Below are 25,953 nucleotides of genomic sequence, written 5' to 3' on the forward strand. Positions count from 1 at the left end.
ATTTGAATTATCAGAAGCCTTTACACAAGTTTTAATAAGGGCTAAGTAGTAACTTGGTAGAGAATAGGGTCCCTTTACAGATCAAAAGGTCACCCATGTGTGGAACCAGAGGAGATGGGTGAGATATTAGACCAAACAGCCTTGTCAGTATTTACTGTGGAGAAAGATATGGAAGCTCGGTAACTTGGGGAAATAAATAGCGATGTCTTGGAAAGAATCCTCACCAGAGAAGAGAAAGTGCTGGAATCTTAAAACAAATAAAGGTAGATCAATCCTCAGTAGCTCATTGGGTCGATACTAGAATATTGTGGGAAGCTAGGGAAGAGATTGCAGTGTCCCTTACAGAGATATTTATATTATCAACAGACACAGTGAGGTACCGGAAGACTGGAGGGAGGCTAAGGCTGTTGCATCACTTAAGGACTGCAGGGAAAAACCAGGAAATTACAGTCCAGTGTGCCCAGTGATGGGGAAGTTGTTGGAGGAGATTCTGAGAGAAAGGAGCTATGTATATTTACAAAGGCAAAGGCTGATTCAAGATGGTCAGCATGGCTTTGTGAGTAGAAAAACCATATTTCACAAACTGGATTGACTCTTTGCGGAGTTGGACAAGGGATAGATGAAGGCAGAGCAGTTAGCGTTGTCCACGTGGACTTCAGCATCTAGTCAAGAGGAAGAAAGAAGCTAACTTAAGGTTGAGGAAGCAAGGATCAGGCAGGGCTCCAGAGAGTTACATTGGGTGGCGCGGTGTCTCAGTGGTTAGCACTGCTACCTCATAGCACCACGGACTCCATTTCGATGAGAGCCTCAGGCGACTGTCTGTGGGGAGTTTGTACATTCTGCCCGTGTCTGCGTGTGTTTCCTCCAGGTGCTCCAGTTTCCACCCACCATCCAAAGATGTGCAGATTAGGTGACTCAGCCATGCTAAATTACCCATAGTGTTCAGGGATGGGTAGTTTGGTGCATTAGTCAGGGCAAATGGAGAGTAACAGGGTGGGGGAATGGGGCTGGGTTGGATACTGTTTGGAGGGTTAATATGGAGGTGTTGGGCCAAATGGCCTGTTTCCATACTGTAGAGATTCCCTGAAGGTACCAGGAAGGAACCAAGGAATGGACTTAGGGCAACTAGAAGGCGGCATGAAAAAGCTTTCTTGGGAAGGCTTAAGGAAAACTGTGAGGCATTCTCCACTTATGTGAGGAACAAGAGGATGGTCAGAGTGAGGATAAGGCCACTCTGGGATAGTGGAAGGAACTTGTCTCTGGAGTCACAGGAGGTAGGGGAGGTCTTTAATGAAAACTATGTCTCAGTATTCACTGCTGAGAAGGGTCTTGTTGTTTGTGAGGACAGCGTGAAACAGGCTGATGTACGTGAACAGGTGGATGTTAAGGAGGAGGATGTGCTGAGAATTTTGTAAAAGATAAGGATAGATAAGTCGCTGAATCAGACTGGATGCGTCCAAAGTTACTACATGAAGCGAGGGAATGGGTTGCTGCGCACCTGGTGATGACCTTTGCACCCTCACTGTCCACTGGAGTCGGACCAGTTGATTGGAGGCAGGAAAATATTATTCCCTTGTTCATGAAAGGGAATAGGAATAATCCTGGGAATTGCACACCTGTCAGTCTTATGTCTGTGGTGTGCAGACTATTGGAGAGGATTCTGAGATAGAGGATTTATTTTTCCTGAGGAAACCATAGTTTGATTAGAGATAGTCAGCATGTTTGTATAAGGGACAGGTCATGCCTTAAAAGTCATATTGAATCTTTTAAGAATGTGACAAAACACCTTTATGGCTTATTCAGGAAATACGGAGGCATGGGATACAGGGAAACCTGTCTGTCTGGATACAGGATTACTGGCCCACAGAAGACAGAGGGTGACGATAGACGGAAATAATTCATCCTGGAACTCAGTGACCAGTGGTTTTCTGTAGGGTGTGATTACAGCACTTCTGCTCTTTGTGATTTTATGAATAAGTTGGATGTGTGAGTGGAAGGGTCGGTTAGTAGACTGGCCAATGACACGAAGGTTGGTGGCGTGGCTGACAGTGTGAAGGTCTGTTCTAGATTGCAACGGGACATTGACAGGATGCAGAGTTGAGTCGAGAAGTGGCAGATGGAGGTCAATCTGGAAAAGTGTGAAGTCATTCATTTTGAAGATTGAATTTGAATGCAGAAGGCAGGATCTTTGGCAGTGTGGAGGAACAGAGGGATCTTGGGGTCCAAGTCCATAGATCCCTCAAAGTAGCCACCCATGCTGATAGGCTTGTTAAGAAGGGATATATTTTGTGGGATTTCATTAGTTTGGGGATTGAGTTTTAAAGCGGTGAGGTTATGCTGCAGCTCTCTACAGCCCTGGTTAGACCCCACTTAGAATATTGTGTTCAGTTCTGGTCCCTTCATTACAGGAAGGATGTGGAAACTTGAGAGAGGGTAAAGAGGAGATTTACCAGGATGCTGCCTGGACTGGAGGGCATGTCTTATGAAGAAAGGTTGAGGGAGCTACGGCTTTTCTCATTGGAGTGAAGAAGGGTGAGGTGCGACTTGGCAGAGGTGAACAAGGTGATGAGAGGCATTCACAGAGTGAATAATAAGAGATATTTTTTACGCTCATATAAATAGCTATTACAGGGGGTATAATTTTCGGGTGATTAGCGGATGGTTAAGTGGAGATTTCAGAGGTAGGGTCGTTACATACAGAGTGGTGGCTGTGTGGAATGCACTGCCAGCGGTGGCAGTAAAAGCAGATGCATCAGGGATATTTAATATACTTCTGGGTAGGCACATGGATGATAATAAAATGAAGGGTATGGAAGTTAGATTCAAAGAGATGTACAGCACGTAAACAGACCCGTCGGTCCAACCCGTCCATGCCGACCAGATATCCCAACCCAGTCTAGTCCCACCTGCCAGCACCCGGTCCCTATCCCATCAAAGCCTTCCTATTCATATACCCAACCAAATGCCTCTTAAATGTTGCAATTGTACCAGCCTCCACCCTTCATCTGACAGCCTGTTCCATACACGTAAACCCTCTGCGTGAAAAAGTTGCTCCTTAGATCTCTTTTATATCTTTCCCCTCTCACCCTAAACCTATGCCCTCTAGTTCTGGACTCCCCAAACCCAGGGAAAATACTTTGTCTATTTACCCTATCCATGCACCTCATAATTTTGTAAACCTCTATAAGGTCACCCCTCAGCCTCCCGAAGCTCCAAGGAAATCATCCCCAGCCTGTTCAGCCTCTCCCTACAGCTCAAATCCGCCAACCCTGGCATCATCCTTGTAAATCTTTTCTGAACCCTTTCAAGTTTCCCAATATCTTTCTGATAGTAAGGAGACCAAAATTGCATGCAATATTCCAACAGTGGCCTATTCAATGTGCTGTACAGTCACAACATGGCCTCCCAACTTCTGTACTCAATACTCTGACCAATAAAGGAATGCATACCAAACGCCTTCTTCACTATCCTATCTACCTGGGTCTCCATTTTCAAGGAGCTATGAACCTGCACCCCAAGGTCTCTTTGTTCAGCAACACTCCCGAGGACCTGACCATTTCATGTATCAGTCCTATTAAGATTTGCTTTCCCAAAGTGCAGCACGTTGCATTTCCCTGAATTAAACTCTATCTGCCACTTTTTTTTTAATCTTACGGTCAGATAAAAGATTGGCATGTCATCATGGCCGAAGGGTCTTGTTCTGTACTTTTCTGTGTTCTACGTGTCATATGTGTAAACTGAGTAATAAACTCAGATCAGTGTAAAAGGATATGGCACTCAGGAGGAGCTAGTCAACTGGACAAAAAATTGGTCTTGATGGTTGGAGACAGGGTGATGGGAGACATGTTGTTTTTCTGACTGGAGGCATGTGACCAGCGGTGTAGTGGGTCCACTGTTGTTTGTCATTTGGATAAATGGTTTGGATGGGAATATTGGTTTCCTGGTAAGGAAGGTTTTTGGGTGATACTGACATTGGTGGGAAAGTGGACAGTGAAGAAGGTTGTCTATGATCCAGCAGGATGGACAGTACTGCTGGGAGAGTGGGCTGAAGAATAGCAGATGGAGTTAAATAAGATAAATGTGAAGTGTTCCATTTTGGTTAAACAAACCAGGGTGGGACTTGTACAGTTACTGTTCGGGCCCTGGGTAGTGTTGTCAGTCAGAGACCCAGGGATGCAGGTACACAATGTGGTGTCACAGGGAGACAGGCTGGTGAAGCAGGCGTTTGGGATGTCTACCTTCATTGGGCAGAGCATGAAGAGAAAGGGTTGGGACGTCATGTTGTATCTGTACAAGACATTGGTCAGGCCACTATAAAAGCATTGTTGATCAGTGGGAAAAACACATCTGGTTCACTGACCTTTTGTGTATAACATCTGACATTTTAACCTGGTCTGGCTAACATGTGACCCCAGACCCCCTGCAAGATGGCTGACTCTGAGCTGTCCTCTGGGTAATTAGCAGTGACACCTTCATCCCATGAATGAATAAATAAAAATACCTATGTCCCTCCCTACCTCTGCAAACCCCCACAGCTGCAGCAATCCGTACTGGCTTTGTAACACCCTGACCACTCTCTGTAACACTCTCACCACCTCCAGCACCTTCACCTCTCCCTGTTCCTTTTGTGACATTATACCCTGACAGTGATTCCCCTTCCCACTGCTGCCCTCCTGCTAGCAGATCCTTTGCAATCCCTTTAAAACTTATTCCTAAAACACAATCTCACTTCAGGATTTCAAGTAATTTTTGGTGATCTTCTAAGCCTCATAATCTAATATGATACATTTTGTCCTGAGTGAGGGGCCGGTGGGGATTTCTTGCTGAGGTTTTGTCTGTTTCAATGGAATCTTATTTTGTTGAGTGATTTACACTGTTCCTTCAAATATTTTCCACTGTTCATTTACAGACCCATATTTCAGTCTGTTTCGCCTCTTTACCTTGGTCAGTTCTCCTCTCAAACCCAAGTAATTGGCTGTTTTTGTTTCTAGTTGTAGCTTTTCCTTTCTGTGATTCACTTTAAAACTTTATATTTATTTAAACTGTATTTTATCACAATTTCCCTGAGGATCTCTGCAGGTGACATTACTCATCCACTAAGTTTGATCACACAACGGTCGCTCTGAGACAGTTACATCCCTAACCAATTGCACAATTTGTTATTCAAAAAAACACTGAAAAAAAATTCTCTGAACTCCTCTTCCAATATCACTGTTGTCAGTGTGAGTGTCCCAGATTATGTGAATATTGAAGTTTCCCAAAATTATCACAATGTGTTTCTTAAAAAAATTCCAGTGAGTTCCTGTGTAACGCAGTGATGAGCAATGGAATGCTGTTCGGTAGCTAAAACTGTTCTTCTGCTTGTGTCCTTGGCAAGTAGTAGCCAGAATTTACATTCAGACTGACTCCACTTCATGATCTGAGACCAAATGCTTTCTCTGTAATGCCTTTCTTACCCATTATTGTTTGCGTTACCCATTTTGCCTGAATTTCCGCAAGGTTGTGATCCATTGACTATTTCTGTCCACCTTTTGTTCACCCTGTAACCACATCTCTCTGGTGTCTAAACCTCTTTTATCTCGGTGTCACAAATCAATCTACCTTATTGAAGAGACATTCAAAAAACATAATTTACTCTTTCCCATAATTTCCTGTCACAAACCGATTCCCTGATGTACAGTTTTAGTTAAGCTCTGTCCCATCCTGTTCCTTTCTGCTTGTCTTCTGCCACATTCCCATACTGCTCCCATTCTTCACCTTTTCCCTTTGGATTTGGAAAGCTCCTTTCACTGGCATCCTCTCTGTCAGTTGAAAGCCCCATCCATAAACTTACTGATATGATTGGCCCGAACCCTGGCCCCAGCGCAGTTCCAGGGGGACCATCCTCATGGATTATTTATTAAATCAGGTATGGGATGTGGGTATCTCTGGCTGACCAGCCTTTCTTGCCCAGCCCGAGCTGCCCTTGAGCTGAGTAACTTGCTCGGCCATTTCAGAGGGTAATTGAGAGGCAAACACTTTGCTGTGGGGATGTCGTGCAGACCACGTGAGGATGAGCAGATGTCCTTATCTAAAGGACAAGGGTTTGGGGTTTTTGAACATCTGCAATGGTTTCATATTTATTTATGGATTGTTAATTACTATTTTTAAAATTATTTATGGTGAGATTAAAACCCACTTCCCCTGAACATTAGCTGAAGTTTTGGATAAATTCTCTCGCAGTAATACCACTCGGTCATCAATTCGCCTGCTCAGTGGTTGCTCATCCCTGAGCACTGATACCAGGGCATCATGAAGCTAAACCCATTCTTCCAACATGACTGTGTGATCCTGAGGTCTTCCAGCACTCTGGTGATATCATTCAGTCTCTCTCCCTTTGGTATCCCTAATTGCAGCCTCTGTCAGAGCCTCCCGCTCTTGCAGTTACTCCAGATCCTGAGCGAACAGAATTCTTCATTCCAGAGAGATGCAACAGCGCAGACCAGGGATGGAGTGGGATTTTCCAGATCTCTGTGGGGTTCATTTCCATTCTCCATGTGTAAACCTCACTGCATCAGTCTAATTCCCCATTCTGTCTATTTTTCTGTCTCCTGTAGGTCCTCAGGAAAGTGCTGACTCCATAGACTTCCCAATTGCTGGGTGTCTCGTCCAACACCTCATTGAAGTTGATTGGTCAGCCAGAGAGACAAAGGGCAGAGAGATCTGGAGCCTTCAATAAATCCTGCAGTGAGGTAAGTTCACTCACAGTGTACACAGCAGGGAGCAATGGGAGGGCTCCAAACATCATCTAACATGACATGACATAGATACAGTGCTGGAGGGTAAGTACAGTACAGTACAGAAACACCCCTGGCTGAATCACCACGTCTACATTAACTTACGTTGCACTGAGACAGCATGGGGAGTTCATAATTATCAATCCAGACCGGTGCTGTCTTAGTGAGCATCAGGGCAACAGAGGGGAAAGCAGGCCTCCGACGAGATGTTGTGAATGCTGCCTGGGATCTTTCTGTTCTGTGTTCTCCCTCCAACACTGTACTAAGACTCACTACTCTGCAACACTCTATGTGTGGCATGGCTTGTGCACCGGTGTCTTCAGTCATTTTTAACTCCTATAACAGTTCCTGTCCCTGTAACCTCCTCCCTTCCTGATAGACCCTCCACATATTTGAAACGTACTGCATTTTAGACTACCATCCCTTTCACTATAACTTGTTTCAGTGTCCACAACATGCTTTACTTCCGTACTATAATCCTCTTTACCTGGATACAGAGTGATACAGCACGGAAACAGAACCTGTGGTCCAACTCGTCAATGCTGCCCATGTTTCCTATACTGAATGAGTCTCATTTGCCTGCGTTTGGCCCTTAGCTCTTCAAACCTTCCCCTCTCCATGTTCCTGCCCAAAGGTCTTTTCCATGTTGTCATTGTTCTTGTTTCTCCCATGTGCCCCCTGGCACAAGGTTCTGTCTGTGCACCATCCTCTGTGGATAATGTTGCCCCTCAGCTCCCTCTTTAAATCTTTGCTCTCTCACCTCCAGTTTGTACCCTCAAGTTTTGGACTCCCTTACCCTTGGCTATTCACCATTCTTAGGCCCAATCCTTGTGACACTCCACCGGTCACTGTCCTCCAGTCTGATAAGCAACCCTCACCACTACCCTCTGTCTTCTACCTTTGAGCCAGTTCTGTATCTAAATAGCTACTTCTCCCTGTATTCCATGAGATCTAACCTTGCTAACCAGTCTCCCATAGGGAACCTTGTCGAACGCCTTACTGAAGTCCATATAGATCACATCTACCGCTCAGCCCTCATCAATCCTTATTGTTATTTATTCAAAAAACTCAGTCAAGTTTGTAAGGCATGATCTCCCACGCACAAAGCCATGTTGACTATCCCGATTCAGTCCTTGCCTTTCCAACTACATGTACATCCTGTCCTTCAGGATTCCCTCCAGCAACTTGCCCACCACCGAGGTCAGGCTCACTGGTCTATAATTCCCGGCTTGTCCTTACCACTCTTCTTAAACAATGGCACCGCATTAACCAACCTCCAGTCTTCCGGCACCTCACCTGTGACTATTGATTATACAAATATCTCAGCAAGAGGCTCAGTAATCACTTCTCTCGCTTCCCACAGAGTTCGAGGGTACACCTGATCAGGTCTTGGGAATTTACCCACCTTTATGCATTTCAAGCCATCAACACTTGCTCGTCTGTAATATGGATATTTTGCAAGGTGTCACTATCTATTTCCCGACATTCTATATCTTCCATATCCTTTTCCACAGTAAAAGCTGATGCTAAATACTTGTTTAGTATCTCTGTCTTTTAAACGTTGTCATTGTACCCACATCCACCCTTCTTCAGCAAGTTCATTCCACAATCAAAACACCGTCTGTGGAACAATTTGCCCCCATGTCTTTTTTTGAACATTGCTCTCTTCTAAACTTTAAGACGTGGTCCCTCCTCTTGGGAGTCCCCCATCCTGTGTTAAAGACAATTACCATTAAATCGATCTATATACCTTATTTTTTAAAATTTACTTTTATAACATCACGTCTCAACTTCCAGGCTCGAGTGAAAAAAGACTCAGCCTGTCCAGCCATTTTGCAGAACTCAAGCCTTCCATACCCAGCAACGTCCTGGTAAATCTCTTCTGAATCCCCTGCAGCTTAATAATATCCTCCCTATAACTGGGCGACCAGAACTGGACAGAGTATTGCAGAACAGGCCTCACCAATGTCTGTGCAATCTCAACATGACGTCCCAAATTCTCCATTCAATGGACTGAGCAATAGTCAGGCATGCCAAGCACTGTCTTATCCATCCTGTGATGCAAACTTCAAGAATTATGTACCTGAACCCGGAGGTCCCTCTGCTCTAAAACACTAACTGAGGTCCGAACAGTAATTGTATCGGCTCTACCTTTGTTTGTTTTACCAAGTGCATTATCTTGCATTTATTCAGATTGAAGTCCATCTGCAATTTTTCAGCTCATTCACCCATATCATCAAGATCCCTTTGTAATCTTAGCAAACCTCCTTCACTGTCCACTCTGTCACCCTCCAGCCTTCCAGCCCATCACACATGGCTGTCATTGGTACAAATACCTTTGTTAGCGGCTCCACAGTTCCTTCCCTAACATCCCATAATGCCCTGTGATACATGTAATCAGGTCCTGGGGCTTTCCATACCTTTGTGTTTTAAAACGTCCAGCACCACCTCTTCTATAACATGCCCTCTTTTCAAGCCATAGAGATGTACAAGGGAAACAGACCCTTCGATCCAACTCATCCATGCTGACCAGAAGATCTAAATAAGTCCATCCCATTTATCAGCATTTGGCCTATGTACATCTAAACCCTTATTATTCACATACCCATCCATCCCTTAAATGTTGTCATAGTTTCAGTATGTGTTACCTTCTCCCTCAGCTCATTCCATACACACATCACCGTGTGCATAAAAAAGCTGACCCTTCAGTCCCTTTTAAACCTTTCCCCCTTTAACCTTAAACATATGCCCTTTAGTTTTGGACTCCCCAACCCCTGGTAAAAGACCTTGAATGCTTACCCAATCCATATCCCTCATGGATAATCCTCTGTCAGATCACCCCTCAGTCTCTGATGCTCCAGTGAAAATAGCCCGAGCTTATTCAGCAACAACCCCGGCAACATCTTGTCAATCTTTTCTGAACACTTTCAAGCTTCCCAACCTCCTTCCTATAGCGGGATACTGGAATTGCAGCAAACTCCAAATATGGTCTAACGTATTACTCTTGTTCCCTGAGTTCCCCAGTCTTTGTCAACAGTAAGTTCTGGAGTCACAAAATGTGTTTAAAGTCTAGCCATATCCTGCGGTTCCACACATCAATGATCTCATTGATCCTTAAGGAACACTATTTTGTTTCGAGTTACACTTTTACTCAATATAGTTATACAATCACTTTTGCATTCTCCCTATCCTTTCCTGCCGAGGCTATTTCATGTACCCTTTCTGCATTCCTGATTTCCACCCAAAGTATATCCCTACAGCCCCTTGATCCTCATGCATTCCCTTGATCCAGCTGGCGATACCTGAAATATGCCCTTTTTCCTTGTCCAATAGACAGCCAGTGTTTCCGAGGGCTGTCAGCATTGAGCTGCACACAAACAGGAACATGCTGGTGCTAATCGCTCAATTTATCTCACTTTTAAAATATTCTCAGTTGCCAGACTTCCCTTTCCCTGCAAATAGACTCCCTGATCACCTTTTGAAAGTTCCTGTCTAATACTGTCAAGATTGGTCTGGTCCCATTTCATACCTTGAACTTGTGGACCAGACCTGTTCTTTTCCATCTTTATTCTTAAGCTAAGAGAATTGTGGTCATTTTGGCAAAATGCATTCCCACTCACACATCAGTCCCTTTCCCGACCTTGTTTCCCAAGGGAAGGTCAGGCTTTGCCCCTTTCTCTTTTCAGACCATTTACATATTGTTTGGGAATTTCTTGAACATAATTACCAAATTGCTCCCTTGCAAATGCTGAACACTGGCAGTCCCAGTCTAGGTTTGGAAAGTTGAAAAACCCCAACCATAACAGCCCTATTATTCTGATTGATATTTGAGATCTCCTGATATATTTGTTCCTCAGTCTGCCACAGACTATTCGGGGTCAGTAGGACAATCGTATCAAAGTGATGACCCATTCTTATTTCTCAGTTGCACTAACATAACTTCAGTGGGCAATCCCACAGGAATATCCTCTCTAAATCTTGCTGTGATGATTTATGCAATCAAAACCCACCACCACACATCCTCTCTTGCCTACCCTTTGATGCTTCCTGTAGCATCTCCACCTTGAACCAATGTGCTGACAGCCCTGCCCCTCCCTCGGCTTTGTTTCTGTAATAACTGTAATGTCCCAGTCCCATGTTCCAATCCATGCCCTGAGTTTATCTTCCGTAGCTGTCAGGCCCGTTGTATTGAAATAAATGCAGGTTAATCATCAGTTTCTCCCCATTTCCTGCTATATTCTTGCTTGCCTTGTCTGCTGAAATTGTTCTCATTAACTTGTGCATCAGCCTCAATCTTCTTTCTGGCCTTAGGACTGTTTAAGATGCAACACCCTACCAGACTGGTTTATATCCTCTCAAGCAGCTCCTACAATTCGCCCCACCAGGATGTGGATCCCCCTCCTGCTCCCAGTTCAGATGTCTTCCCCACCCTGTCAACATGTGCTGACAACTTCACACATCCAGAGACTTGTCCACCAAGGTCCCTTGTTCCTCAGTACTCCAGGTGGACCTACCATTCATGATGTATATCCTTCACTTATGAGACTTCCCACAGTGCATTACCTCACAGTGATCAGAAGTAAACTACATCTGCCATTACTCTGCTCAGTTTATCATCTGATCGATATCAGACTGCAGCCACACCGACCCGCCGAAGCACAACCCACCTATACCCCTACATTTACCCCTTTTACCTAACACTACGGGCAATTTAGCATGGCCAATTCACCTAACCCGCACATCTTTGTGACTGTTGGAGGAAACCGGAGCACCCTGAGTCGGGAATTGAACCCGGGTCTCAGGTGTTGTGAGGCAGCAGTGCTAACCGCTCTGCCACCGTGCCGCCCACAAGTTATGCTTTCACATCCAAGTTATTAGTGTACATAATAACCAGCAATGGTTCCTGCACAGATCCCTGTGGTACACCCACTGGTGAAAGAATTTCAAACATGAAGAAGTGTATCCGCTAATTTTGTATCTAATTTGCGAACTTGCCTTGTGGCTCTTTACATTTGAACCAGCCTTCCATGAGGGATTTTGTCAACCGTCTTATTCAAGTCCATGTAAACCACATCATCTGCACTGCCCTCATCAATATTTTTAGACACCATTTCAAAAAAACTGAACTGAATTCCTCAGACAGTATCGTCCTCTACCACATCCGTGATGACGCTGCCGAGGTGATCTTTGCCTTTGCAAGTGTCGATTCATCCTCACAATTGTTCCCAATAACCGCCCCCCCCCCCCAACCCCCGCTGTCAGACTATCTGCTCTGTAATTATCTGGCCAATCTCTGCTGCCCTTCTTGAACAAAGGAACCGCATTAGCGATCCTCCAGTCTTTCAGAACTTTACCTGTGGCCAGCAAAGTATTAAAAATATACACCAGGGCCCCAGCAAACTCCAGCCTTCCTTCCCATAGCAACTTGGGATACATTTCATGAGGCACTGGGGATTTCTCCACCTTTATGCCTGTGAAAACATTTAATACCTCCTCCTTATTCATCTTATCATGTTCTAAAACCTCACCATCCCCACTGAAATCCCCGACTACAATGCCTTTCTCCTGTGTCAATACAGATGGGAAGATTTCATTGAAGACCTTACCTACTTCCTCTGGCTCCATGCACGGATTGTCCCTTTGGTTTCTAACAAGCCTCGCTGTTTACCTGGGAATCGTCTTCCTCTAACTGTACTCATTAAACACATTGTGGCCTCTCCTTAACAGTATCTGAAAAGGATATTTCATGCCCATTATTTGCCCATCATTTTAAGGATCCCCTTGCACTCTCTATACGTTGGTCGGTCTTTGCCTGTTTTCATCGCATTGTATTTCCTTTATCAAGCTCAGGATATCGCTTGACCAGTATTCACTGGAGTTACTGCCTTTGTCAATCACTCTTCGCAGAACACACTGGCCTTGAGTTCTCCCTGTATCACTTTGACGCACTTCCTCTTTCTGAATATGAACCCAACTGCAAATAGTTCCTCCCGGTCTGTGTTTGCCAGATCCTGTCTCGTGATAATGATAATGCCCAGTGACAGTGATATTCTAACAATTAGGGGGCTTCCACAAATTTGGCGTCTTCACCTCTGCCTTGTCCTTATATTTTACCAAAATGCCTTTGAAACCAACTGTTATGACCCCCATCACCAAAACACTATAAAAATCCTTACGTTTGTCATCTTGTCCAGCACCTACAGCCCACTCTGTCTGTAACATCCAGCCCTTACTGACCTGCCCACCTGTGTACCTTCCTCCAGCCTCTCCAGCACATGATGTCACTGTAACCTTCTCCAGTCCCAGCAGCACTCCTCCATCCTGTCCTACAGCACCTTCATTACCTCTAACCTTCCACCATCCATTTCACCTCACTGTCTGTACAGAGTCCTCCAGTTCCTACAGCGTTTCCTGCCAACCCTCCCTTTGTGTAACATTGTGAAGCCACCTGAAAGCTCCTGAGATCTGTAACCTTGCCCTCTCTCTCTCTTCAATCTTCTCTGTCTCTGTGACTAACTCCCATCAGTACAATGTTTCTTACCTCTGATCACCTCCAGTCAGGACGAGCCTTCTTAGCTCTCGAACATCCTGCAGCCACTAAAAGCATCAATGTGCCTGAAATATCCTCTCAATTGTTGCAACAATTCACATTCCCACAACTGCATCTGTCCATAACCTTAGTCAGTCCATAGAATCCTTGCTAACTCAGTAACCTCACCCAGTGTGTACAACTCTGAGTATGCCTAACTTCATCCAGTTTCCCCAACTGTCCCTACCTCTAATTGTAGAGAGAATCCACAACCTTCCCTATTGTGTTAACTCCTTCTAGTCCCTCTCATGGACACCATCTATGTAACCTTCTCCTGTTCCAAGAGACCCTTGTGAACTTGTGACCTAGTCCAATCTCTGCAGTGCTCTGTATAATCAGCCTCACTGTGCCTGGAACCTGGCTTCAATTCCAGCCTTGGCCGACTGTCTGTGTGGTCTTTGCATGTACTCCCCTCTGACTGTGTGGGTTTCTTCCGGGTGCTCCGGTTTCCTTCCATAGCCCAACATTTGCACGATACGTGGATTGGCCATCAGAAATTCACTGTAGTATTCAGGCAAGTGTGGTTTAGGTGAGTTCACCACGAGAAAGGCAGTGTTTAATGGACAGGGAGAGGGATGGGTCTGGTTAGAATGCTCTTTAGAGGGTTGATGTGGATTTGTTGGGCCAAATGGCCTTTTTCCACACTGTGGAGATTCTATTCAGGTTATTGCCCAGTCCTGTCAACCATCCCCAATACTCTCCTTATATGTGGAGTCTCCAACAGTCTCTAAAACACTCCTTGGCGTGGTAAGCTTCTCCAGTCCTTACCACAATCGATATGGCTGTCACCACTTCCTGCCTTTAGAATAATCCCTAAAATTATTGCCATTCGTTACATCACTCCCAATCACTGTTCCATCGTGAAACCCCCAAAAACATTTATATCTCTGTAAACTCATCTGAACTGTCTATATTTCCTTTTGACAATCCCATTCTGAGACTTTCTCCATATCAAAGAAGTCATTAAGTGTAGGTAACCCTTATTATTGTAACCTCCCTCCAGCCTTACAGCACTGAGGATCTGTAGAAACTCTTTTCAAACCGACAGCCATCTCTGTGTCTGTAATCTCCTCCACTCCCCATAATACATTCTCTCTGAGCTCTTCTGTAGTCCATTAAACACTCCCTAACACTGTCTGCATCAGTGTAACCTTCTCCAAAAACACAACGTTCCTTATCTGTGTAAATCCCGACACCAGTCCCTATCCCTCTAAGCTCCGCCTAACAATACAACCCTCCGTGTGTGTATTCACCTTCAGTCCCAACATCCCTCCCTATCTGTGTAATCTTCTCCATGTTCTTTTTTGTTCAGTATCTTCAACTGTCCCTGTCAGTGTAATCTCTTCCGGACCTGAAAACTCCCCCTCTCTTTAACTTTCTCAGTCTACACAACCCTCACTGTCTGTAACCTACTCCTGTTGGAGAACCCTCCCTCTGTGAACTGCTCCAAATCTTCAACTCTCTATGAGCTCCTGCAGTCTTACAGCCCTCCCTGTGCACATAACCTCTTCCAGTCCCTAAAACGCCATCAGTCTGTGGAGTCCCTACCAGCATCCCTATCTGTGTTATCCTGTCAGGTCCCTGCTACACTCCCGATCTGTAGATCCCACTCCAATGCCTGTGTTTCACCCGGTCCTGTTCCTACAAGACTCATTAACTATGTAACATTCTCCCGTCACTATCACCCACCGTGTCAATGTAAGCTCCTCCTGTATCTCCATCCAGTTACGCATCTCCATAACCTTCTCCAGCTCTTACATCCCTATCTGTGTAAACATCACTCTCCACTCGAACCCTCCCTACCGCAGGAACTTCCTCCTGTTTGTGCTATGCTCCCTTATCTGTGAAACTGTCTCCAACCAAACTTGCCACCCCAATCTCTCAAAAACGAACCCAGATTCCACAGCCTCCATGTCTAAATAACCCCCAGAGCCTAAGCCTTCCTAGATCTTTAAACATCTTCAGTCACGATGACCCTCCATATCTCAGTTTGTTCCACCAGATGTTACAAAACTCTTTATCTCTGTAACCTACTCAGCTGCCAAAAACAGTCCCTGTCTGTGTAATGGAGCCCTGTCCTACCAACAGCCTTATCCCTGTAAACTCCGCAATCACTCGTAGCATTCCAACTGTTTGTAATTTTTATTAATGACTTGGATGAGGGCATTGAAGGATGGGTCAGCAAGTTTTTAGATAACACAAAGATTGGAGGTGTCGTTGAAAGTATAGAGGGCTGTTGTAGGCTGCAGCGGGACATTGACAAGATACAGAGATGGGCTGAAAGGTGGCAGATGGAGTTCAACCTGGATAAATGCGAGGTGATGCATTTTGGAAGGTCGAATTTGAAAGCTGAATACAGGATTAAGGATAGGATTTTTGGCAGTGTGGAGGAACAGAGGGATCTTGGGGTGCAGGTACATAGATCCCTTAAAATGGCCACCCAAGTGGACAGGGTTTGTTAAGAAAGCATATGGTGTTTTGGCTTTCATTAACAGAGAGATTGAGTTTAAGAGTCGTGAGATCTTGTTGTAGCTCTAGGAAACTTTGGTTAGACCGCACTTAGAATACTGCATCCAATTCTGGTCACCCTATTATAGGAAAGATGTGGATGCTTTGGAGAGGGTTCAGAGGAGGTTTACCAGAATGCTGCCTGGACTGGAGGGTTTATCTTATGAGGAGAGGTTGACTGAGAGCAGACTTTTTTCATTGGACGAAAGGAGGAGGAGAGGGGACCTAATTGAGGTATACAAGATAATGAGAGACATAGATAGAGTCGATAGTCAGAGACTATTTCCCAGGGCAGAAATGACTAACATGAGGGGTCATAGTTTTAAGCTGTTGGAGGAAAGTATAGAGGGGATGTCAGAGGCGGGTTATTTACACAGAGTTCTGAGAGCATGGAATGCGTTGCCAGCAGCAGTTGTGGAAGCAAGGTCATTGGGGACATTTAAGAGACTCCTGGATATGCATATGGTCACAGAAATTTGAGGGTGCATACATGAGGATCAATGGTCGGCACAACATGGTGGACTGAAGGGCCTGTTCTGTGCTCTACTGTTCTATGTTCTATGGTCTAATTAGAGACAGTCAGCATGGGTTTGTGAGGGACAGGTCATGCCTCACAAACCTTATTGAATTCTTTGAGGATATGACAGAATACGATGATGGCTCATGCAGAAAAGAAGGATGATTGGGATACAGGGAAATCTGTCTGTCTGGATACAGGATTGGATGGCCCAGAGAAGACAGAGGGTGGCAGCAGATGGACAGTATTGAGCCTGGAGCTCAGTGACCAGTGGGGTTCTGTAACAATCGGCTCTGGCACTCTGTTCTTTGTGATTTTTGTCAATGACTCGGATTGTGGGTTAGTACGTTTGCCAATCGCATGACGGTTGATGGAGTGATGGGGAATGTGGAGGGCTGTTGTAGGTTGCAGTGGGACATTGACAGGACGCAGAGCTGGGCTGGGAGTGGCAGATGGAGTCCAATCTGGAAAAATGTGAAGTGATTCATTCTGGAAGGTGGAATTTGAATGCAGGATACAGGGTGAAAGGCAGAATGCTTGGCAGTGTGGAAGAACAGAGAGACCATGGGGTCCATGTCCATTGATCCCTCAAAATAGCCACGCACGTTGGTAGGGTTGTTAAAAAGGCATATGTTGTGTTGGCTTCCCTAAGAAGGGGATTGATTGTAAGAGCCGTGAGGTGTTACTGCATCTTTATAGCATCCTGGTGAGACCACACTTGGAATATTGTGTTCAGTTCTGGTCCCCTGTTTACAGGAAGGATGTGCAAGTTTTAGCGAGCGTACACCCGAGATTTACCAGGATGCTGCCTGGACTGGAGGGCAGTTCTTACAAAGAAAGGTTGAGGGAGCTAAGGCTTTTTTCATTGGAGTGAAGAAGGGAGCGGGCTGACTTTGTGGAGGTGAACAAGTTGATAAGAGGCACAGAGAGAGAGTGAATAGTCAGAGACATTTCCTCCTATGGAATAAATGGTTATTACAAGGCGGTATAATTTTAAGGTGAATGGAGGATGGATAAGCGGGTAGAGAATGGTAGGTGGTTGGAATGCACTGCCAGTGGTGGTAGTAAAATTATACACATTCGGGACATTTAATAGACTCTTGGATAACATGTGGATAATAGTGAAATGAAGGGTATGTAGTTTACTTTGTTCTTACAGTTGGATAAAAGGTTGGCATGAAATCATGGCCGAAGGGTCTTGGGCTGTACTGTTCTGCGTTCTGTGTTCTGTCTGGTATACTGGGTGATAAACTCAGATCAGTGTAAAAGGATATGGCATTCAGGAGGAGCTAGTGAACTGGATACAAAATTGGCTTGATGGTAGGAGACAGAGGGTGATGGGAGACATGTTGTGTTTCTGACTGGAGACATGTGACCAGCGGTGTAGTGGGTCCACTGTTGTTTGTCATTTGGATAAATGGTTTGGATGGGAATATTGGTTTCCTGGTAAGTAAGCTTCTTGGGTGACACTGACATTGGTGGTAAAGTGGACAGTGAAGAAGGTTATCTATGATACAACAGGATGAACAGTTCTGCTGGGATAGTGGGCTGAAAAATAGCAGATGGAGTTTAATTAGATAAATGTGAAGTGTTCCATTTTGGTGAAACAAACCAGGGTGGGACTTGTACAGTTATTGTTCGGGCCCTGGGTGGTGTTTTCAGTCAGAGATCCAGTGACCCAGGTACACAGTTCTTTGAAAGTGGTGTCACAGGTAGACAGGCTGGTGAAGCAGGCGTTTGGTGTGGTTATCTTCATTCGGGAGAGCATTAAGCGTAAGAGTTGGGATGTCATGTTGTGGCTGTAAAAGACATTGGTGGGGCCACAGTAAAAAACATTGTTGATCAGTAGGAAGAACTCATCTAGTTCACTAACCTCCTCTAGTGAAGGACATCTGACATTCTAACCTGACTCCAAACCCACAGCAATATGGCTGACTCTGAGCTACCCTCTGGGTAATTAGCAGTGGGGACAAAGAACGTTGTTCCAGGCAGTGACACCCACACCCCATGAATGAATATATAAAAATACCTATGTCCCTCCCTACCTCTGCAAACCCCTCCAGCTGCAGCAATTCAGACTGGCTTTGTAACACCCAGACCACTCTCTGTAACACTCTCACCACCTCCAGCACCTTCACCTCTCCCTGTTCCTATTGTGTCAATGAACCCTGACCAAGGTTCCCCTTCCCACAGCCCTGCTCCTGTGAGCAGACCCATTGCAATCCATGAACATTTACTCCTAAAACACACTCTCACTTCAGGACTTTATGGTGATCTTCTCAGCCTCATAATCTAGTATGATCCCTTTTGTCCTGAGTGAGGGATCAGTGGGAGTTTCTTGCTGAGGATTTTACTTTTTCAATCGAACGTTCTTTTGTTGAGTACTTTGCATTGTTCCTACAAATGTTTTCCACTGTTCATTTTCAGACACATATTTCAGTCTGTTTAGCCTGTTTACCTTGGTCAGTTTTCCTCTCAAACTCTAGTTGTAGCTTGTTCTTTCTGTGATTCACTTTAAAACTTTATATTTCTTTAAACTGTACTTCATCACAATTTCCCGAAGGATCTCTGCAGGTGACATTACTCATTCACTAAGTTTCATTACATGGTCGCTCTGCGATAGTTATGTCCCTTAACAGTTGCACAATGTGTTTTTCAAAGAAACACTGAAAAAAAATTAACCGAACTCCACTTCCAATATCAATGTTGTCCGTGTGATTGTCCCAGATTATACAAATATTGAAGTTTTCCAAAATTATCACAATACCTTTGTTAAAAAATTCCAATGAGTTCCTGTTTAATGCAGTGATGAGCAATGGAATGCTGTCTGGTGGCTAAAACTGCTGCTTGTGTCCTTGGCAAGTAGTAGGCAGAGTTTACATTCAGACTGACTCTACTTCATGATCTGCGGCCAAATGCTTTCTCTGTAATGCCTTTGTTATCCATTATTGTTAGCGTTACCCATTTTGCCTGAGTTTGCACAGGATTACGAACCACTGAATATTTTTGTTCACCCTGTATCCATGTCTCCCTGGTGTCTAAATCACTTTTATATCTGTGTCACAAATCCATTCACCTTATTGCAGCAACATTGTCCATTCAAAAAAAAACATAATATCCTCTCTTCCACAATTTTCTGTCACAAATCTATTTGCTGATGTACAATTTTAGTTTAACTCTGTCCCATCCTGTTCCTTTCTGTTTGTCTTCAGCCACATTCCCATGCTGTTCCATTGCTTCACCTTTTCCCTTTGGATTTGGAAACCTCCTTTCACCTGCATCCTCTCTGCCAGTTTAATGCCCTATCCAATAACCTACCAACATGATTGGCCAGGGCACAGGTCCCAGCACAGTTCCAGGGGGACCATCCTGGTAGCTTTCATTTTAAAATCAGGTAGGGGATGTGGGTGTCTCTGACTGACCAGCCTTTCTTGCTCAATCCTAGAATCCCCTGAACTGAGTAACTGGCTCGGCCATTTCAGAGGGTAATTGAGAGGCAAACACTTTGCTGTGGGTATTATCATGCAGACCAGGACAGGATGGGCAGATGTTCGTATCTAAAGGACAAGTGTTTGGATTTGTTGTACTTCAGGAATGGTTTCATACTTATTAGTGGATTGTTAATAATTGTTTTTAAAATTATTGATTTCAAATGTCTCCTTTTCAGATGGCGGGATTCAAACCTGTCTCCCCTGAACATTAGCTGTGGTTTTGGATACATTCTCTCACAATAATAGCACTAGGGCATCACTTCATCTGCTCATCCCTGAGCACTGATACAAGGGCATCATGAAGCTAAACCCATTCTTCCAACATGACTGTGTGATCCTGACATCTTCCAGCAATGTGGGACTATTACTTAATATCGCTCCATTTTACAGATCTCTGTGGGACTCAGTGCCATTCGCCATGTGTAACCATCACTGCATCTGTTTAATTTCCCATTCTGTCTATTTCTCTGTCTTCTGTAGGTACTCAGGAAAGTCCTGACTCAATAGCCTTCCCAGCTGCGGGGTGGATTGTCCATCACCACATTGAACGCAGTTGGTCTGCCAGAGGGAGACAAAGGGCAGGGAGATCTGGAGCCTTCAATAAATCCTGTAGTGAGGTAAGGCCCCCCACAGTGCACAGAGCAAAGAACAATGAGAGGGCTCCAAACATCTGTTAACACAACATGACATAGATACAGTGCTGGAGGCGAGCACAGTACACACACACCTCAGACTCAATCACCGCCCCAATGCAACTTCTGTTATATTAAAGCTCACTACTCTGCAATACTGTATCTATGGCATGTCTTGTAGTCCAGTGTCTTCAATAATTTTTAATTCCTGTAACAGATCCTATGACTGTAACCTCCTCCCTTCCCGATAGTCCCTACACATATTTGAAATGTACTGCATTCCAGATGACCATCCCAACCCCTGTAACTTTATTCAGTGTCTACAATATGCCTTATCTCGGTAATCTCCTCCTTCAATAAGGTAGAAACAAGGACTGCAGATGCTGGAAACCAGCGTCTAGATTAGAGTGGTGCTGGAAAAGTACGGCAGGTCACGCAGCATCCGAGGAACAGGAAAATCGACGTTTCGGGCGAAAGCCCTTCCTCAGGAACAGAGGCGGGGAGCTTGCAGAGTGGAGAGATAAATGAGCGAGGGTGGGAATGGGAAGAAAGTAGCATAGATAACAATAGGTGAATTGAGTGGGGAAGAAGGTGCTAGGTCAGAGTGGAGGATGGGGGAAGGTAGCAATGAGTACAAAGGGTGAATGGGGGTGGGGATGGGGGTGAGAGGTCAGAGATGAGGATGGAGTGGATAAGGTGGGAAGGGAGATAGGCCATTAGGACAGGTCATGAGGGCGGTGCTGAGCTGGAAGGCTGGAGGTGGGGTGAGATGGGGGAAGGGGAAATGAGGAAACTGGTGAAGTCCACAATTATGCCCCGGGGTTGAAGTGTTCCGAGGCGGAAGGTGAGGCGTTCTTCCTCCAGGCGTCGGGTGGTGAGGAAGCAGCGATGGAGGAAGCCCAGGACCTGCATGTCCTCGGCAGAGTAGGAGGGGTAGTAGAAATGTTGGGTCACAGGCCGGTGGGGTTGATTGGAACGGGTGTACCAGAGATGTTCCCTAAAGTGCTCTTCTAGGAGGTGTCCAGTCTCCCCAATGTAGAGGAGACCGCATCGGGAGCAGCGGATACAATAAATGATATTGGTGGATGTGCAGGTAAAACGTTGGATGTGGAAGGCTCCTTTGGGGCCTTGGATGGTGGTGAGGGGAGAGGTGTGGGCGCAGGTTTTGCAATACCTGCGGTGGCAGGAGAAGGTGCCAGGAAGGGAGAGTGGGTTTTTGGGGGGCGTGGAACTGACCAGGTAGTCACGCAGGGATGGTCTTTGTGGAAAGTGGAGAGGGGTGGGGAGGGAAATATATCACTGGTGGTGGGGTCAGTTTGGAGGTGGTGGAAATGGCGGCGGATGATTTGGTTTATGGGAAGGTTGGTAGGGTGGAAGGTGAGAACTAGGGGCATTCTGTCCTTGTTACGGTTGGAGTGGTGGGGTTTGAAGGCGGAGGTGCGGGATGTGGACGAGATGCGTTGGAGGGCATCTTTTACCAGGTGGGAAGGGAAAATCCGATCTCTAAAGAAGGAGGCTATTTGGTGTGTTCTGTGGTGGAACTGGCCCACCTGGGAGCAGGTACGGCGGAGGCAGAGGAATTGGGAATAGGGGTTGGGAATTTTGCAAACGGTAGGGTAGGAAGTTATGTAATCTAGGTAGCTGTGGGAGTTGGAAGGTTTGTAAAAAATTGTCAGTGTCAAGTCGGTTGTCATTAATGGGGATGGAGAGGTCCAGGAAGGGGAGGGAGGTATCAGAGATGATCCAGGCAAATTTAAGTTCAGGATGGAATGTGTTGGTGAAGTTGATGAATTGCTCAACTTCCTTGAGGGAGGACGAGGTGGTGCCAATGCAGTCATCAATGTTGCAGAGGAAGACGTTGGGAGTGGTGCCATTGTAACGACGGAAGATGGACTGTTCTACGTAGCCAACAAAGAGACAGGCATAGCTGGGGCCCATGCGGGTGCCCATTGCTAACCCTTTGGTCTGGAGGAAGTGGGAGGATTTGAAGGAAACATTGTTAAGGGTGAGGACAAGTTCAGCCAAACGAATGAGAGTATCGGTGGAAGGGTACTGTTGTGGACGTCGGGAGAGGAAGAAACGGAGGGCTTTAGAGGTCCTGGTCATGGTGGATGGAGGTGTAGAGGGATTGGATATCCATTGTGAAGATGAGGCATTGGGGGTCAGGGAAACGGAAGTCTTGGAGGAGTGGAGGGTGTGGGTGGTGTCTCGAACGTATGTGGACATTTCATGAACTGGGGGAATAGGAAAATGTCGAGGTAGGCAGACATGAGTTCGGTGGGGCAGGAGCATGCTGAGACAATGGGTCGGCCAGGGTGGTCAGGCTTGTGGATCTTGGGAAGGAGGTAGAACCGGGCAGTGGGTGATTCTGGACAATGAGGTTGGAAGCTGTGGGTGGGAGATCTCCTCCTGAGGTGATGACGTTCTGTATGCTCTGGGAGATGACCGTTTGGTGATGGGAGGTGGGTCATGGTGAAGGGGGTGGTAGGAGGAGGTGTCTTTGAGTTGGCATCATGGCTTCAGCGGTGTAGAGGTCAGTGCACCAGACTACCTCTGCACCCCCTTTATCTGCTGGTTTGATGGTGAGGTCGGGATTGGAGCAGAGGAAGTGGAGGGCTGGGCGTTGTGAGGGTGAGAGGTTGGAGTGGGAGAGGGGGTAGATAGGTTGAGGCAGTTAATGTGTCGGTGGAAGTTGGAAATGAAGAGATCGAAGGCAGGTGATAGGCCAGCGCGGGGTGTCCAGGTGGATGGAGTGTATTGGAGGCCGGAAAAGTGGTTCTCAGAAAATAGGTGGAAGTGTTCATTGTAAAAGTAAGCTTTGAGGCGGAGGCGGTGGAAGGAGCGTTCGACATCACGGTGTGTATTAAATTAATTGATGTGTGGACGGAGAGGGATAAAGATGAGGCCTTTGCTGAGGACTGATCATTCGTCCTCAGTGAGGGGGAGGTCAGGGGGAATGGTGAAAACTCGGCAGGAGTGGGAGCTGGGACCAGGCGTAGGTGTGGAGCTGGGGGCGGCGACGGTGCCTGTAACTGGTGTGGGTGTGGTGTTAGGGGGAATGGGGATGGAGTCATGGACAGGTGTGGTGTTCCCCTCAGGGTTCTGCGGGCGGGGATGGTGACGGTGGGACCTGGGAGTGGTGTCAGCAGAATGCAGGTTAGTGGTGTTGGTGGGGACGGAAGTGTTGGCAAACACGGCAGTGGGGGGAGCGGCAGTCACTGAGTGTGTGACATCAGCGATGATGTGAGGGACGAAAGTGATGTCACTTGTGGTGTATGAGGAATTGTAAGGGGCGGAAATGGCATTTTCTTTATTTTAACCAATAATTTCCTGTCACAAATCTATTTGATAATGTCGTATTTTAATTAAACTCAGTCCCTTACTGTTTCTTTCTGTTGGTCTTCATCCACATCTCCATGGTGTTCCAATATTTCAACCTTTCTCTTTGGTCTTGGGAATTTCCATTCACCTGAGACCTGTCCCCCTCCTCATCTGTGTCCGTTTATAGCACACTGCATAATCCTGGTACCAGAGGAGCCTATCCCAATGAAATAGCTCAGTCCTCCCTGAGTGCTCACTGGTCAGAACCACTTCTAATGATACCATTGTGTGATCCTGACACCTTCCAGCACACTGCTGATATCACTCAGTCTCTCTCCATGTGATATCCCTCACTGTGTGGGTCTAATTGCTGCCTCTGTCAGTGCCTCTCACTCTTGCAGTTACTCCAGATCCTGAGCCAACAGCATTCCCCACTCCAGAGGGAAGCAACTGCACAGGCCATGGATGGAGACTGGGAATTTCCATATCTCTGTGGGACTCAGTGCCATTCTCTATGTTCATTGTGGGACTTCATTGCATTAGTCTAATTTCCCATTCTGTCTATTTCTCTGTCTCCTGTAGGTATTCCTGATGTCCCTGACTCAGCACAATTCCCAATTCCTGTCTCGTCCATCACCACATTGAAGACGGTTGGTCAGCCAGAGAGAGATGGAGAGTGAGATCTGGAGCCTTCAGTAAATCCTGCAGCCAGTAAGATCACTCACAGTAAACAGCACAGGGAGGAGTTCATTGGCTTTAATTCAGAACCTGAGGGCATGATGTAGGAATAATGCTGGACAAGGAACATGAGAAAAATCTCAGGCTTCATTATCACCATCTTGTCTGTAAATTCATCTGTTCCACAGAACCCTCCCTATGTCTGCCATTTTCTCCACTGTCTGTTTCATCGATACCACCTTCCCTATCTCTATCAGCCCCTACAATCCTGCTTATCCCTGTAAGCTTCTCATATCAGTAAAACTCTCCAAGTTTCTGCCTTTGTCTTTAATCCTGGGTTCTGTCACATCTCTCCTTAACTGAAGAAAATTAACTCTTCAGTTCCTTAAGCCATCCCTGTCAGTGTAGTCCTTTCCAGACCTGAAAAACCTCCCTGTCTTTGTGACTTTTTTGAACTCCTGCTACCTTCATGATCTCTGTAACCTTCCCGTCACGCCAACAAAAAAGCTCTGTACCTTAGTAACCTCCTCCAGCTGTTAGACTCCTCCTTGTCTCTGGGCACAAAGCAGAGTGACCCTGCTTCTCTCAAAATTAGTTTCTGCATTTCTAATGATGACTATAAACTCTTCCTGTCTCTAAGACACACTCAGTCTCTGTAAACTCTGCTGGTCCCTATTGATGTAATTTCCTTTAGTAACTACAAACCTTTCTACCTTTAATCTCTTCCAGACGCGACCACGCAGTTTATTTCTATAACCTCCATGAGTGATACAGTCATAGAGATGTAGAGCACGGAAACAGACCCTTCGGTCCAACCTGTGCATGCCAACCAGATATCCCAACCCAATCTAGTCTCACCTGCCAGCACCCGGCCCATATTCTTCCAAACCCTTCCTATTCATATGCCCATCCAAACGCCTCTTAAATGTTGAAATTGTACCGTCCTCCACCACATCCTCTGGCAGCTCGTTCCATACACGTACCACCCTCTACGTGAAAAAGCTGCCCCTTATGTCTCTTTTATATCTTTCCCCTCTCACCCTAAACCTATGCCTTTGAGTTCTTGTCTCCCTGACCCCTTATCCTATCCTATCCATGCCCTCATAATTTTGTAAATCTCTGTAAGTTCACCCCTCAGCCTCCGAAGCTCCAGGGAAAACCGCCCAAGCCTGTTCAGCCACTCCCTGTAGCTCAAATCCTCCAGCCCTGGCAACATCCTTGTAAATCTTTTCTGAACCCTTTCAAGTTTCACAACAATTCTTCCGATAGGAAGGAGACCGGAATTGCGTAAAATATTCCAACAGTGGCCTAACCAATGTTGTGTACAGCCGCAACATGACCTTCCATCTCCTGTACTGAATACTCTGACCAATAAAGAAAAGCATACCAAATGCCGCCTTCACTATCCTATCTACCTGCAACTCTACTTTCAAGGAGCTGT

The 25,953-nt window shown here is 45.8% G+C and overlaps 1 long non-coding RNA gene across 1 annotated transcript in view; it reads left to right on the forward strand.

Annotated features, from left to right (window-relative positions):
* Positions 1-6,605: 6,605 nt before the first annotated feature.
* Positions 6,606-25,953, forward strand: part of LOC132813879 (uncharacterized) — a 73,508-nt gene continuing 54,160 nt past the window's right edge. The window contains exons 1-3 of the long non-coding RNA XR_009644200.1: positions 6,606-6,731; positions 20,362-20,498; positions 24,417-24,545. This is a non-coding gene — a long non-coding RNA (uncharacterized LOC132813879). The remainder of the gene's footprint in view (positions 6,732-20,361; positions 20,499-24,416; positions 24,546-25,953) is intronic.

The sequence above is a fragment of the Hemiscyllium ocellatum genome, unplaced genomic scaffold (genome assembly GCF_020745735.1).
Source record: "Hemiscyllium ocellatum isolate sHemOce1 unplaced genomic scaffold, sHemOce1.pat.X.cur. scaffold_515_pat_ctg1, whole genome shotgun sequence".
Taxonomy (NCBI): domain Eukaryota; kingdom Metazoa; phylum Chordata; class Chondrichthyes; order Orectolobiformes; family Hemiscylliidae; genus Hemiscyllium; species Hemiscyllium ocellatum.